This window comes from Hyla sarda, chromosome 3 (assembly GCF_029499605.1).
Source record: "Hyla sarda isolate aHylSar1 chromosome 3, aHylSar1.hap1, whole genome shotgun sequence".
Lineage (NCBI taxonomy): Eukaryota > Metazoa > Chordata > Amphibia > Anura > Hylidae > Hyla > Hyla sarda.
Window position 1 is genome coordinate 210,585,667 of NC_079191.1, and position 15,205 is coordinate 210,600,871.

General features: G+C 40.6%; 2 protein-coding genes across 8 annotated transcripts in view; one reads left to right on the plus strand and one right to left on the minus strand.

Moving 5' to 3' along the window:
* Window positions 1-15,205, plus strand: part of DOP1A (DOP1 leucine zipper like protein A) — a 307,594-nt gene that overhangs the window by 76,253 nt on the left and 216,136 nt on the right. The window lies entirely within an intron of this gene.
* Window positions 1-15,205, minus strand: part of UBE3D (ubiquitin protein ligase E3D) — a 194,972-nt gene that overhangs the window by 38,936 nt on the left and 140,831 nt on the right. For 6 of the 7 annotated variants that reach the window (XR_008891266.1, XR_008891262.1, XR_008891264.1 and 3 more), the window contains one exon: window positions 2,794-2,950. The exons of the other annotated variant lie outside the window; for it this stretch is intronic. The gene's annotated coding sequence lies outside the window, so the exon portion shown is untranslated. The remainder of the gene's footprint in view (window positions 1-2,793; window positions 2,951-15,205) is intronic. 7 annotated transcript variants of the gene reach the window in all.

Genomic DNA, 15,205 nt, shown 5'->3' on the forward strand with positions numbered 1-15,205 from the left:
AAGGGTTATAATTTTTAAAAGGTAAGGAGGAAAAAACGAAAGTGGAAAAACCCTCTGTCCCCAAGGGGTTAATGCTTAAACTGACAGTGGTCAGATTTGCAAAATATGCCCTGGTGAAAATGGGCTTGGTCCTTAACCCCTTAAGGACCGGGGTTTTTTCCGTTTTTGCATTTTCGTTTTTTGCTCCTTGCCTTTAAAAAATCATAACTCTTTCAATTTTGCACCTAAAAATCCATATAATAGCTTATTTTTTGCGCCACCAATTCTACTTTGTAATGACATCAGTCATTTTGCCCAAAAATCTACGGTGAAACGGGAAAAAAAATCATTGTGCGACAAAATTGAAAAAAACAAAACGCTGTTTTGTAACTTTTGGGGGCTTCCGTTTCTACGTAGTACATTTTTCGGTAAAAATGACACCTGATATTTATTCTGTAGGTCCATACGATTAAAATGATACCCTACTTATATAGGTTTGATTTTGTCGGACTTCTGGAAAAAATCATAACTACATGCAGGAAAATGAATACGTTTAAAATTGTCATCTTTTGACCCCTATAACTTTTTTATTTTTCTGTGTATGGGGCGGTATGAGGGCTCATTTTTTGCGCCGTGATCTGAAGTTTTGAACGGTACCATTTTTGCATTGTTAGGACTTATTGATCTTTTTATTTTAAATGATATAAAAAGTGACCAAAAATGCACTATTTTGGACTTTGGAATTTTTTTGCGCGCACGCCATTGACCGAGCGGTTTAATTAATGATATATTTTTATAATTCGGACATTTCCGCACGCGGTGATACATATATGTTTATTCTTATTTACACTTTTTTTTTTATTGGAAAAGGAGGGTGATTCAAACTTTTAATAGGGGAGGAGTTAAATGATCTTTATTCACTTTTTTTTTGCAGTGTTATAGGTCCCATAGGGACCTATAACACTGCACACACTGATCTCCTATGCTGATCACTGGTTTCTCATAAGAAACCAGTGATCAACGATTCTGCCGCATGACTGCTCAGGCCTGGATCTCAGGCACTGAGCAGTCATTCGGCGATCGGACAGCGAGGAGGCAGGAAGGGGCCCTCCCGCTGTCCTGTCAGCTGTTCGGGATGCCGCGATTAGCCGTGGCTATCCCGAACAGCCCGACTGAGCTAGCCGGGAACTTTCACTTTTAGCCGCGCGGCTCAGCTCTGAGCGCGCGGCTAAAGGGTTAATAGCGCGCGGCACCGTGATCGGCGCTGCGCGCTATTAGAGGCGGGTCCCGGCTTCACTATGACGCCGGGCCCGCCGTGATATGACGCGGGGTTACTGTGTAACCCCGCGTTATATCAGAAGAGCAGGACCAAGGACGTACCGGTACGTCCTTGGTCCTTAAGGGGTTAAAGGGGTACTCTGATGGAAAACTTTTTTTGGTACCAGAAAGTTAAACAGATTTGTAAATTACGTATATTATAAAATCTTAATCCTTCCAGTACTTATTAGCTGATGAATGCTACAGAGGAAATTCTTTTCTTTTTGGAACACAGTGCTCTCTGCTGACATCACGAGCACGGAGCTCTCTGCTGACATCTCTGTCCATTATAGGAACTGTCAAGAGCAGCATATGTTTGCTATGGGGATATTCTCCTACTATGGACAGTTCTTAAAATGGACAGAGATGTCAGCAGAGAGCACTGTGCTCGTGATGTCAGCAGAGAGCACTGTGTTCCAAAAAGAAAATTTCCTCTGTAGTATTAAGCAGCTAATAAGTACTGGAAGGATAATAGAAGGATAATTCTATTTTTAATAAAAGTAATTTACAAATCTGTTTAACTTTCTGGCACCAGTTGATTAAAAAAAAAAAAAAGTTTTCCACCGGAGTACCCGTTTAAGGGGTTAATGCATCTTATAACAGCATCTAGGATAGATATCCAATTTTTAATGCATCCGCATTGGGTTCAAATAAGTAGTTAAAATACGTGCCTAAATCATTGTTGGGTCACTCTCCAATGGTTTACGGTCATTTGCAAAAACCTTTTATATAAAGTAGACAAGAACATTATATGCATAATAGTAACATACATTGGTTAAAAATGTGTGTGTATATATATATATATATATATATATATATATATATATATATATATTTGGGTGAAAAGATGCAGTTTTGTCCCTGCAACTATTGCCTGTGTGTTTTGACTAGGACAAAATACTCCATTACTAATAGCCGTATATTTTTGGGTGAAAAAGACTGTCTTGTCCCAGCCAAGAAATAGGCAATAGCTGCAGGGACAAGACAGACTTTTTTCACCCAAAAATATACGGCTATTGGTAATGGAGTCTAATACACCAAGTATCTCCACAACCGGGCCATAACTCTGGGTATACCTTGTTGTTATCCGAGTTACCTGCACTATAACCCCATGTATTGGATTTTAGAGCAGTTAACAGTGTCAGCTTCCCTTCAGTAGGAGCAATGTCTCCCATGATCTACTTCAGTAAACATAAATACATTGACATCAATAAGTATACTTCATTGCGATGGGTTCATTATGGTGGTTGAAGCTATGGCAGAGGTTTATGCAGGGTTGCTAGACAACTGGATGCTACGCAATGCGTCACGGAGTCCCTTTTCCTGCTGCACATGCATAAATTGACCTAGTCTCCTGCTTACAGGTCAAGGTACATCCTCTCCTTGGCTATTATTCCTGTGTTATATTCACTATAAACTCATCTTGACCCTGACCCTGTACTTGAAATAAGCTTGTGTCTCATCTTTTGGATTTGTGCTGCTACTCCTAGTACCAACCTTTGGCCTGTCTTCTTTAGCTCTATCTCATTCTCCAGTTTACTGCATCCAGATGGCTAATTCTGTTAATGACTCCTTAGCTGAAACTTCTTCAGTACAGAATACCTACGGCCAATCTGTGACTATTCTTTGGATCGCAACCTTGGAATCCGAAAGTCTATATGGTGGTTAAGGGTGATAAATGAGGAGATTCACTCATGTCATTATGACATATATTAAAAAACAAACAAATAGAAGACCCATATGTTTGTGTTGTAATGGCTGTAATACTCAAGTTTTCTTTTAACATATTGGCAGTAAATACATTTTGTACTCCTATCCTAGGTATGTACTGGATGAAAATGTTAACCATGGACAGTCATTTTTGGAAAAAATGTTCCCTAGTCAGTAGACATTACAAAAAGGTTTTCCATGACATGAGTAATGTTAATATCGGTAGATATATATGATCTTCCATTCCATTCTTGCAGTCAAAATGTTAATTTTAACATCTTCAACATAGCTTCCCAATTCTCAATCTGAGGTAACTTTCTGCTGAGTCAGACAGATTTGACAAAGTATGGTATGACTGTACTAGACAAGCCAATAGTTGACTGGGCAAGGAAAGTTCCCTTTAGTGATCTAATTGACACCAACTTCAGAATGTTACAATGCCATTTCCATATATTTAACTTACTATAAGTAGTTGAGGCATTACTCTCAAATTGGCCCAGCCATTTGGAATTAATACTGTCAGAATCACAGTACCATGATTGTTTATAATAGATTATACTTAAAGCATACCTGACAGATCCAACAGAAAAACATTTTTTTTATATATCACTGAGTACCTAATCCTGAACATGTACATCTAATTTTTATGTGTCTAGCACCTTTATTTCTTTTTTTATTACACTTGTAATTTAGCTCACAAGTCTGAATTCCTCTCAAAGGGAGGGGGAGTGGGGAGGGGGCACTGTGCAGGTCTCCGCCCCCTCCCTCAGTATGCTGTCTGCTCACATCTTCCCTAGCATTAGCAAAACTACAACTCCCAGCTTGTCCTCACTGACAGTAGCGTGACACAAGCTTACAGTGGGAGGATTTTTCCTCCAGCTGTGAGCCCTGCACTCACAGCTGTCAATCAAGGAAGTGGGTCTATGATGCATGGACACAGCAGGACTAGTATGTGTCCATACAGGCAGGGGGGGCAGTTGTTTGACTGGCTTTTTCAGTATGAAATACTGAAAATGTTCTAATGAAAGCAATTGCAAAACCTATTGGTTATACATGCTTTACAACATATCAAAAGTTTTTGTATTCGATAGTGCTCATTTAACTATTTCTTTCTATTTTTATTAAAAATGTACAGTATTATGCACTTATGGACGTAGACAGAAGTTTAATACTAGGTCATCCATTTCCCTAAAAATACCAGATGCAAATATGCTTTAGTATAAAATATTTAACATTTTGACACTTAATATTTAAAGGGAAACTGACAGGCTGTTCACAGTACTAAACCTAATACACTGGGTTATAGAGTGGGTGATCAGCATTACAACAATGGGTCACTTACCATTCTGTCTGGTGGAATAAAAACTGTAGTGCCCAATGGAGGTGGGGAGCCAGATTGCAGCGCTTCCCTGTCTCCTTTATACGCAGTGCTATGCCCGTCAATCTGATTAATCTTCTAATTTTTTCACTCATGTCCTAGTGACATACGAGCCTGCCAGCATGCGAGTGATCTGCTCTTGTGCTCCTATGCAGGTAGGACTGCAACTAATGAAAATTTTCTGAATGGATTAGTTGCCGATTAATTGATTAGTTGTTTCAGCCCTAGCTGTTGCCCTCTGCTAACCCTTGCGGTCCCCACTTCCTCCCATTAAAGGGGTTCTCCGGTGCTTACACATCCTTTCCCCTATGCAAAGGATAGGGGATAAGATGCCTGATCGCGGGAGTCCCGCCGCTGGGGACCCCTGGGATCATGCACGCGGCACCCCGTTTGTAATCAGTCCCCGGAGTGTGTTCGCTCCGGGTCTGATTACAGGCGACCACCGGGCCGGCGGTGTGTGATGTCACGCCTCCGCCCCCCGTGTGACGTCACGCTCCGCCCCTCAATGCAAGCCTACGGGAGGGGGCGTGACAGCTATCACGCCCCCTTCCGTAGGCTTGCATTGAGGGGCGGAGGTGTGACGTCACACGGGGGCGGAGGCGTGATGTCACACGGGGGCGGAGGCGTGACGTCACACGCCGCCGGCCCGGTGGTCGCCTGTAATCAGACCCGGAGGGAACACACTCCGGGGACTGATTACAAACGGGGTGCCGCGTGCATGATCCCGGGGGTCCCCAGCGGCGGGACTCCCGCGATCAGGCATCTTATCCCCTATCATTTGGATAGGGGAAAAGATGTGTAAGAACCGGAGAACCCCTTTAACTCTTCCCTGGTCCCATAATCCTGTTTTTTTATTTTATTTTTTTTAATGGTCCTGTGACTGGTTCCCTTTAAAGAGTTTGCTGCTTATGTCTTCATGTCATGGATGATTAGTGTACTTTATAAGCTAGATTGAGAAAAAATATCAGGACACACACCTAACCAATAAATGTAGGTTTTTCATTCAGTCCTATTGCCACAGTTATATAAAATCAAGCACCTACATGTTTTTGTGAAAGAATGGGTTGTTTTAAAGTGCTTTCTAAAATTCAGCATGGTACTGTAAAGGATGCCACCACTTACACTATCAACTACAAGTGCTATTACTAAAAAGTGGAACGAACCACTGCAACTCAGGTTTGCCAGATGCTGAGGAGCATAGTACATAAAGTCATCAATGTTCTGCGTGTATATTAACTGCAGAGCTCCAAATCTTATCTAGCCTTAAAAACCGTGCACAGGGACCTTTGTGGCATGGATTTCTATGGCCAAGCAGTTAAATGAAAGTCTTACATCACCAAGCGTCTCATGGAGTGGTGTAAAGCACACTGGCACTAGACTCCACTTCATCTAAGGGGCTCAGTGCACAAAGCAAGGTCCATGGTTGGGCGAGTTTGGTGCATAAGAACTTTACTGGCCTGCACAGAGCCCTGACCACAATCCCAATGTACACCTCTGGGATGAACTCGAGCACTCATCCAACAGAGCCAAGCCCTCTCGTCCAACACTAGTGTCTGAACTCACAAACGCTTTTCTGGATAAATGGGCATAAACCCACACAATTGTACAAAATTCTTGTAGGAAAGTATTCTCACAAGAGTGGAAGCAATTGTACACTCATTTCTATATTACTAGAATGGGATGTCCTAAAAGCTCCTGTAGGTGGAATTTGTAACTGTCTTACACAAACACACACATATATATATTTTAGAATATAAAAACCTGCAACATCAATCACATAGATTGCTAAAAGCACTTGAAGTGTTAAATGCAGAAAGGCCATATCATATTTCTGCAAAATGCAAGCATGTTTTCCACCTAATGCTTTCAATGCAAAACAACATAAAATGTAGCCCCATGACCTCACTAGTCAATAGCTAGTATTAAACCAGAAAGTGTGACATTTCAGAAATAACAGAAGTGATCAAATGGAAATATTCTAATATTTCCAAGCAAAACAGGCCATATATCATCATGAGAATCCAATACCAAGCGGAAAGTCTGTGTACCAGCAAGTCAGGCTCAGAGAGAGGAGGTTAACAAAATAGAACTCAGATTATGTGTCACTTTAAAGTATTTCGTACTCTAAGTGATTTTGTGCGGTTAGCAGAAAAAGGGAAACCGGTGTCAGGTCACATCTTGAGCCGAGCTATAATGACAGAACAGCTCAGTGATACCATAAAACCATTTATAAAATATATGCAAGGCAGAATCCAACAGCTGAGCAAGCACATGTGGGTAGAAATACCATCCAGCTATAAAGGCAGGATAATAGGATTATGGCATTCAAACAAATTATATAATTGTGCTATTGACATATTTTGAAGAAATAATATAGAAAACATCAAGGACCATTAGGCAAAGTTTCTCAGCTAAGACAGGTTTACTATAGCTTTTTACCCCCCATGTATGTAAAATAAATAAATATCTTAGGATCAAAAATGTACCATATAATAATTACTGTTGTTCCTGTAATATCTAATATAAAATTAACAAATTATTTGATCCACACACTGAACGCTGCAAAAAAAAAAAAAATACATATTATACATACATATATATATATATATATATATATATATATTCAGGGATGTGGAAATTCTATAGCCCGACGCCCGGGACAAGTAGTTTTGGGCGCCGGGCAGGTGAATTGTTTATAGATTTAGCCCTGTATCGGGCAGGGACAGACAGACTTCCCCCTTATTTTTCTTTAATGTCGGTGTGAGGCGCAGGAGCCGATGCAAGTCTGCACCTCGCACCAGCTCTGAGTGTATGGAGGGGGGGGGGGCGGCCTCCAGCTGACCGCAGAGCCCCCTTATCTCCCCTCCTGGAGGATGGAGGACGCAGCGCAGAAGACACAGCTGGGTGAGAGAAAGGATGTTGACATGTCCGTGCACAGCTCCATCCCCCGCACACAGCTCTATCCCTCCCCTGCTCTGTCTAGACAGGACCTAATCCACCACGGGGCGGTTGCTTGTTTGCACGGGGAAAACACAGAGCGGGGGGGAGGGGGAGAACGGAAATCTCACCTCACACCGGCCGGGACTACAGCTCTGATGTCCACTCATGGCCGGATCAGGTGAGGATGCCGAGAATACAGGCGGCGGCAGGAAGGGTGGTTGTGTATGTAGGGTGTGAGTGTATGTGTGATGTGTGTATGTAATGTCTGTTGGGGGGCAGCAGCAGGTGTATGCATGATGTGTGCATATGTATGGTGTATGTCAGTGTTTCCCAACCAGGGTGCCTCCAGCTGTTGCAAAACTACAACTCCCAGCATGCTCTGGGCATGCTGGGAGTTGTATTTTTGCAACAGCTGGAGGCACCTTGGTTGGGAAACACTGGTGGATATGTATGGTGTGAGTGTATGTGTGTATGATGTCTATGTGTGATGTGTATGTAATGTATGATGTGTGTATAATGTCCGTGTGATGTGTGTGTATGTGATGTATGATGTGGGGTGGGCAGCGGCAGGTGTATGTATGATGTGAGTGTATGTGTGTATGTAATGTATGATGTGAGGGGGGGGCAGTGGCGGGTGTGTGTGTGTATATATACATGTATATGGGGGCAGTGGCTGGTGCATGTATGATATGTGTATGCATGAATGTTTTGTATAGGAGCGGACTGTCACGTCGGGCATTAGGGCAGTTGTGCCATCTAATTTTATTTATTTTTAGTGGCACCCGCACTAAATTGCACCCCCAGAATCCTACCCCCTTCATACTCACCCGCCAACCAAGAGCCCCACGGATGCAGACAAACACGCCCGAACCAAAACTACAACTCCCAGCATGTTGGACCATAACCTAAACTGTAGAACTATAAAGTGCAACATGCTGGGAGTTGTAGTTTTGGTTCGGGTCAGCTGCAGAGCCATAGGCTACATCAGGGCATGCTGGGTGTTTTAGTTACTAACTGTAATTCCCAGTATTCCTTGACATAGACTATGGCTCTGCAGCTGACACAAACCAAAACTACAACTCCCAGCATGTTACACAATAACCTTAACTGTACTATACAGTGCAACATGCTGCAACACCCACACAACCATAGACTGTATCAGGGCATGCTGGGAGTTGTAGTTATCTACTAACTAAATGCAACTTCCAGCATTTTCTGACACAAAATGCACCATATAAACTGGAGAAGCAGAACCCCCCCCCCCCCCCCCCAGTAACACATAAGTCCCTATTGAGACTGAAAAATAGTGATTAAAATATTTTAAAAAGTGCGTATATATGTGAATAAGCCCCTTTCCTAATAAGTTTCCAATTTTCTTTAAATAAAAATAATGTACAAAAATAAACATAAGTGGTATCTCTGCATGTGGAAATGTCCAGGCTATTAAAATATAATGTTAATTAAATACGGTGAATGGTGTAAATGTAAATAATAGTCCAGAATTGCTCATTTTTGGTCACTTCATATTAGAAATTTTTTATAAGGTGATCAAAAAGTTACATCTAGACTTTTCTGGGCTTGTCTCGGGCGTAAGAGGATCTACAGCTCTCCCTCCGCTAATATCCTGGCATACTGCGATCACCTATTAACCATTAGATCTCTGCTGTCAGCAGTGTCTAAAGGGATCTTATATCCATCCCTGGTGGTCTAGTGGGGGGGGGGGGGATCAGACTATTTTGGTTGAAATTATTTTATCTACCAGGACAAGTGGATTTTCTTGAGGGACAAGTAGATTGTGTTCCGCTTTAGTCCCTTGGACAAGTAGTTTTTTTTTAAATTTCCACACCCCTGTATATATATATATATATATACACACACACACACACACACACACACAAACACACACACTCACACCGGTATGTACGGTATATATATATAAAAACAATGTTAAAATTAAGCATATTTTTGGTCACCTCACCGCCCAACAAGATTAAATTGAAATTAAACAAAAATGGCATCTCATCCTGAAAAAAGAACAAGCCCTCACACAGTTCCTTACATGAAAAAAAATCAGTCATGTATCTCGGAAAAAGGGTAACAAAATATTAATTTAGAGGGATTTTTAATGTTCAGAAGTAGTAAAAATAAAAAACTTAAAATGTAAATTTTGTATTAACATAATCATACTGGCCCCAGTTAGCATCTTTTACATGGCCAGTCAAAACGAAACCCACAAAATTGCGGCATTGCTGGATTTTTTCATCTCCCCCCCCCCACCCCAATATTCAAAGATTTCTAATGTTTTGAAAAACTTTTGTTAATACATTATATGAGTCTCAAAATGGTAACATTAAACAAATACTACTTGTTTGCAAAAAAAATAAAAAATGTTTAAATTTGATAAGTAAAGAGAAAGATGCAAATGTTTGTGCACGTCACAATGCGCTAAAAACCGGATAGAAACCATTTGAAAAATGTGGACATTGCATGCTTGTCAGTTGCTTCCCAAAAAAAAAAAAAAAATAATTCTAAATCTATATATTCATGAAGAAAGCTGAAGTTTTATTTAATCTGTTTACAAATGCAATTTTTTTTTAGCAACAATAGCCTTTGTCAAGCAACAATAGCCTTTGCTTGACAAAGGCTATTGTTGCTGGAATGTTGCATTTGTGAAGGGGATACATAAAACTTCAGATTTCTTTTATGATCTGTGGCCCTGCTTGACCCGAGGGTACAGAGAGCCCTGCTTGACCCGAGGGTACAGAGAGCCCTGCTTGACCCGAGGGTACAGAGAGCCCTGCTTGACCCGAGGGTACAGAGATCCCTGCTTGACCCGAGGGTACAGAGAGCCCTGCTTGACCCGAGGGTACAGAGAGCCCTGCTTGACCCGAGGGTACAGAGTGCCCTGCTTGACCCGAGGGTACAGAGTGCCCTGCTTGTCCCCAGTGTACAGAGTGCCCTGCTTGTCCCCAGTGTACAGAGTGCCCTGCTTGTCCCCAGTGTACAGAGTGCCCTGCTTGTCCCCAGTGTACAGAGCCCTGCTTGTCCCCAGTGTACAGAGCCCTGCTTGTCCCCAGTGTACAGAGCCCTGCTTGTCCCCCAGTGTACAGAGCCCTGCTTGTCCCCCAGTGTACAGAGCCCTGCTTGTCCCCAGTGTACAGAGCCCTGCTTGTCCCCAGTGTACAGAGCCCTGCTTGTCCCCAGTGTACAGAGCCCTGCTTGTCCCCAGTGTACAGAGCCCTGCTTGTCCCCAGTGTACAGAGCCCTGCTTGTCCCCAGTGTACAGAGCCCTGCTTGTCCCCAGTGTACAGAGCCCTGCTTGTCCCCAGTGTACAGAGCCCTGCTTGTCCCCAGTGTACAGAGCCCTGCTTGTCCCCAGTGTACAGAGCCCTGCTTGTCCCCAGTGTACAGAGCCCTGCTTGTCCCCAGTGTACAGAGCCCTGCTTGTCCCCAGTGTACAGAGCCCTGCTTGTCCCCAGTGTACAGAGCCCTGCTTGTCCCCAGTGTACAGAGCCCTGCTTGTCCCCAGTGTACAGAGCCCTGCTTGTCCCCAGTGTACAGAGCCCTGCTTGTCCCCAGTGTACAGAGCCCTGCTTGTCCCCAGTGTACAGAGCCCTGCTTGTCCTCAGTGTACAGAGCCCTGCTTGTCCTCAGTGTACAGAGCCCTGCTTGTCCTGCCCACACTTCCTGTGTTTTGTTTCTTGTTGCTACTAAAAGGTACACTTTATACATATTTTCCTTTTCTGCTTATATTTCTTTAAGTCCTACCCTTTAAAATAATATAGTTTATGGAAAAAAAGTACAGAGGATTCTGACACTCCAGTTGGCTCCACAGGTAGTGCTTGCATGCCACCTGATGGTAAAGAAATCCAAATGAATTGAGGATATTAGACTTTCTTAGAGCCTAATAAATGTTTCATATCATCTTAAATATTGATTAGATGCTGCTATGTAACAGTCAACACGCATATACTAATAGTGTTGACATAGCTCAGAGGCTGCACACACACTATAGTACATTGTGGGGTAGATACTATATGAAAGGTTTACATGGAAAATTCCTAACACCATTATAAATATTAACCCCTTAAGGACCAGGCCATTTTTTTTGCACTTATGTTTTTTCCTCCTCACCTTCTAAAAATCATAATGCTTTCAATTTTCCAGCTACAGACAGACCCATGTGAGGGCTTGTTTTTTGTGCCACCAATTTTACTTTGTAATGACATCAATCATTTCACCACAAATCTACGATGAAACAAAAAAAAAAAATATTTGTGGTCAAAATAAAAATAACAAAAACGCCATTTTATATCTTTTGGGGCTTCCGATTCTACACAGTGCACTTTTCGGTAAAAATGACACCTTATCTTTATTCTGTAGGTCCATACGGTTACAAGGATATCTAATTTATTTAGGTTTTATTTAATTTAACCATCTAAACAAAATGATAATTACATGCACCAAAATCAGTATGTTTAAACTGTCATCTTCTGACCCCTATAACTTTTTTATTTTTCAGTATAAATGGATGTATGAGGGCAAATTTTTTTGCGCCGTGATCTGAAGTTTATTTTTTTGTATAACTGTTTATTTAAAGGATTTTGTATCTTAATACAGAAGAAAAATACGACATGTGTACAGTGAGCATGATTATCGGTACTAATTTTGTTTTGATGGGACTTTTTGATTGCTTTTTATACATTTTTTTAAGGTATACAAAGTAAATATGCAATTTTGGACAATATTATTATTATTTTTTTTACGTAAAAGCCATTGACCTTGCGGCTTAATTAACATTATATTTTTATAGTTTGGACACTTGCACACATGGCAATACCACATATGTTTATTAGGTTTACATATTTTTATATGGAATTTGGGAAAAAGGGGGCGATTCAAACTTTTAACATGGAAGGGGTTAATGCAGGGATCTCAAACTGGTGGCCTTCCAGATGTTGCAAAACTTCAACTCGCAGCATGCCCAGACAGCCCTTGGCTGCAGCTAATGGCTGTCCGGGCATGTCCAGGCATGATGGAAGTTGAAGTTTTGCAACATCTGGAGGGCCACAAGTTTGAGACCCCTGGGTTAATTGGGCGATTCACCCTCAATTGACCACCAGGGACTGGTTAAAGGTCCCTTTAGATGCAGCTGTCAGCTTTGACAGCGACGATCTAATGGGTTAATAGCCGGCGGCGATCGCCGCATGTCGGTTATTAACGTCGGCCCTCAGCTACAGGAATCAGCTGGGGGCTGGCTGGTATGGCATGGGCTCGAGTAGGGAGCCCGCACTATACACTGGTTGCCGTCTCAGGATGACCTGGCTCGTCCTTAGACGGCAACCGGTTAATTCATTACACAATGCTTGGCCGTTTTTAAAACATTGTTTCAACAAAAAAGATAGATTTTCTTTGCTTGAAAAGACAAGCAAAGGTAAACGTATTGGCCCTCATTTACTATTGCAAACCCAACATGTTTTGTCGGGTTGTGCGCCAGATTCTGTCGCACTGCACCAGAAATTCTGTCTGTGCCAGATTTTGCACCAGAATTGAAAAAAACCCGACTAACTCTCCATTTTGCTAAGAAAACCCGAAAAAGGGATGTGGCCGCGGGGGAAAGGGGGTGTGGTCTCTGAAAAGGGGCGTGTTCCCGACATTTTCACAAAAACAGATTGTTTTTTCGTGACATATTCTACTTTAAACACAGTGGAAAATTTTCGTCATTACTTGCATCCTTTCTTGGTGAAAAAACCCAAAATTTCATGAAACTTTTGCATTTTTTCTAACTTTGAAACTCTCTGCTTGTAAGGAAAATAGACATCCCAAATAAATTATATATTGATTCACATAAACAATATGTCTACTTTCTGTTGGCATCATAAAGTTGACATGTTTTTACTTTTTGAAGACATTAAAGGGCTTCAACGTTCAGCAGCAATTTTCCAATTTGTCACGAAAATTTCAAAACGGGAATTTTTCAGGGACCAGTTCAGTTTGAAGTGGATTTGAGGGGCTGTCTTGTTAGAAATACCCCATTAATTACCCCATTATAAAAAACTTCACCCCTCAAAGTATTCAAAATGACATTCAGAAAGTTTGTTAACCCTTTAGGTGTTTCACAGGAATAGCAGCAAAGTGAAGGAGAAAATTCAAAATCTTCATTTTTCACACTCGCATGTTCTTGTAGAGCCAGTTTTTTTATTTTTACAAAGGGTAAAAGGAGAGAAATCCCCCCAAAATTTGCAACCCCATTTCGCTCAAGCAAGGAAATACCTCATATGTGTATGTCAAGTGCTCTGTGGGTGCACTAGAGGGCTCAGAAGGGAAGGAGCGGCAATGGGATTTTGGAGAATGAATTTTGCTGAAATTCATTTTTTGGGCGGTATGTGGCATTTGGGAAGCCCCTATGGTGCCAGAACAGCAAAAAATACCCCACATGGCATACTATTTTGGAAACTACACCCCTTAAAGGGGTTATCCAGGAAAAAATGTTTTCTTATATATATATCAACTGGCTCCAGAAAGTTAAACAGATTAGTAAATTACTTCTATTAAAAAATCTTAATCCTTTCAGTACTTATGAGCTTCTGAAGTTTAGGTTGTTCTTTTCTGTCCAAGTCCTACATAAATGTCAGCTACATTTTTAGGTCCCTGCCCGACAACATTAATTGGTCCCTGTTTAAAAATGTATTAAAATGTTGTTATAAAAAATACAAAATTTCGTTAAATACATTTTATTCCATCCCTACTGCATCTTTTTTTTTTTTTTTTTGGTACCCAACAAATTTTGAATAAAAAAAAAAACGCCAAAGAGGGCAAAAATGCCAGAAAAGACACCAAAACAAAAGGGAAAATCAGTGGCCTAAAAAACCGCAAGACAAAAACCTCAAAAGCCTTAGGGTGCATCTTGATCAAATTGTAGGAGCCCTCCTGCAGTGTCAAGGCAACCTTATATGAGATCGGACCCTAACTTTGAATAGACTCACATCTATAGGGGCTCTATTATTGATCTATGGAGCCTGTCCAGTGCAGATAAAAAGATGAACGGAGATTGCAGCCAGCTGGGGAGTAAAACATGCTACCATGCACTTGTCCTTGAAATATCCAGAGATCAGTTGGGGTCTTAACACTATCTGCCAGACTGTCTGACATCAACCTAAAAAAGTCCTATATACTGTGGTCTAAATAAAATTGGGGAAAACCCAAAACAACCACTAAATAACCTATAGATACGCCACTACAGCGTATAGGGTAAACCCACCAAAAATAAAAGATGTATATAATAAAATGAATAAAAAATATATTAATCTGATAAATCAATAACCATAAAATTTAATAAATATGATTTTATTTTACAAAAAATACATATATCATACACAAGCAAGAAAAGTTGGTAATAATATATAGCTATATAACATACATAAAAATAGTAATCATTAGCGCAATTTGATAATGTGTATAATTATTTAAAAAAAATATATATTTTATATATACATATATATGTAAATAAATGAATTTAAAAAATGCAAAGGATAGCAGGGACCTTTTTTATATCCTTTTCCCGTCCCTGCTATCCTTTGCATTTTTTAAATTCATTTATTTACATATATATGTATATATAAAATATATATATATTTTTTTAATAATTATACACATTATCAAATTGCGCTAATGATTACTATTTTTATGTATGTTATATAGCTATATATTATTACCAACTTTTCTTGCTTGTGTATGATATATGTATTTTTTGTAAAATAAAATCATATTTATTAAATTTTATGGTTATTGATTTATCAGATTAATATATTTTTTATTCATTTTATTATATACATCTTTTATTTTTGGTGGGTTTACCCTATACGCTGTAGTGGCGTATCT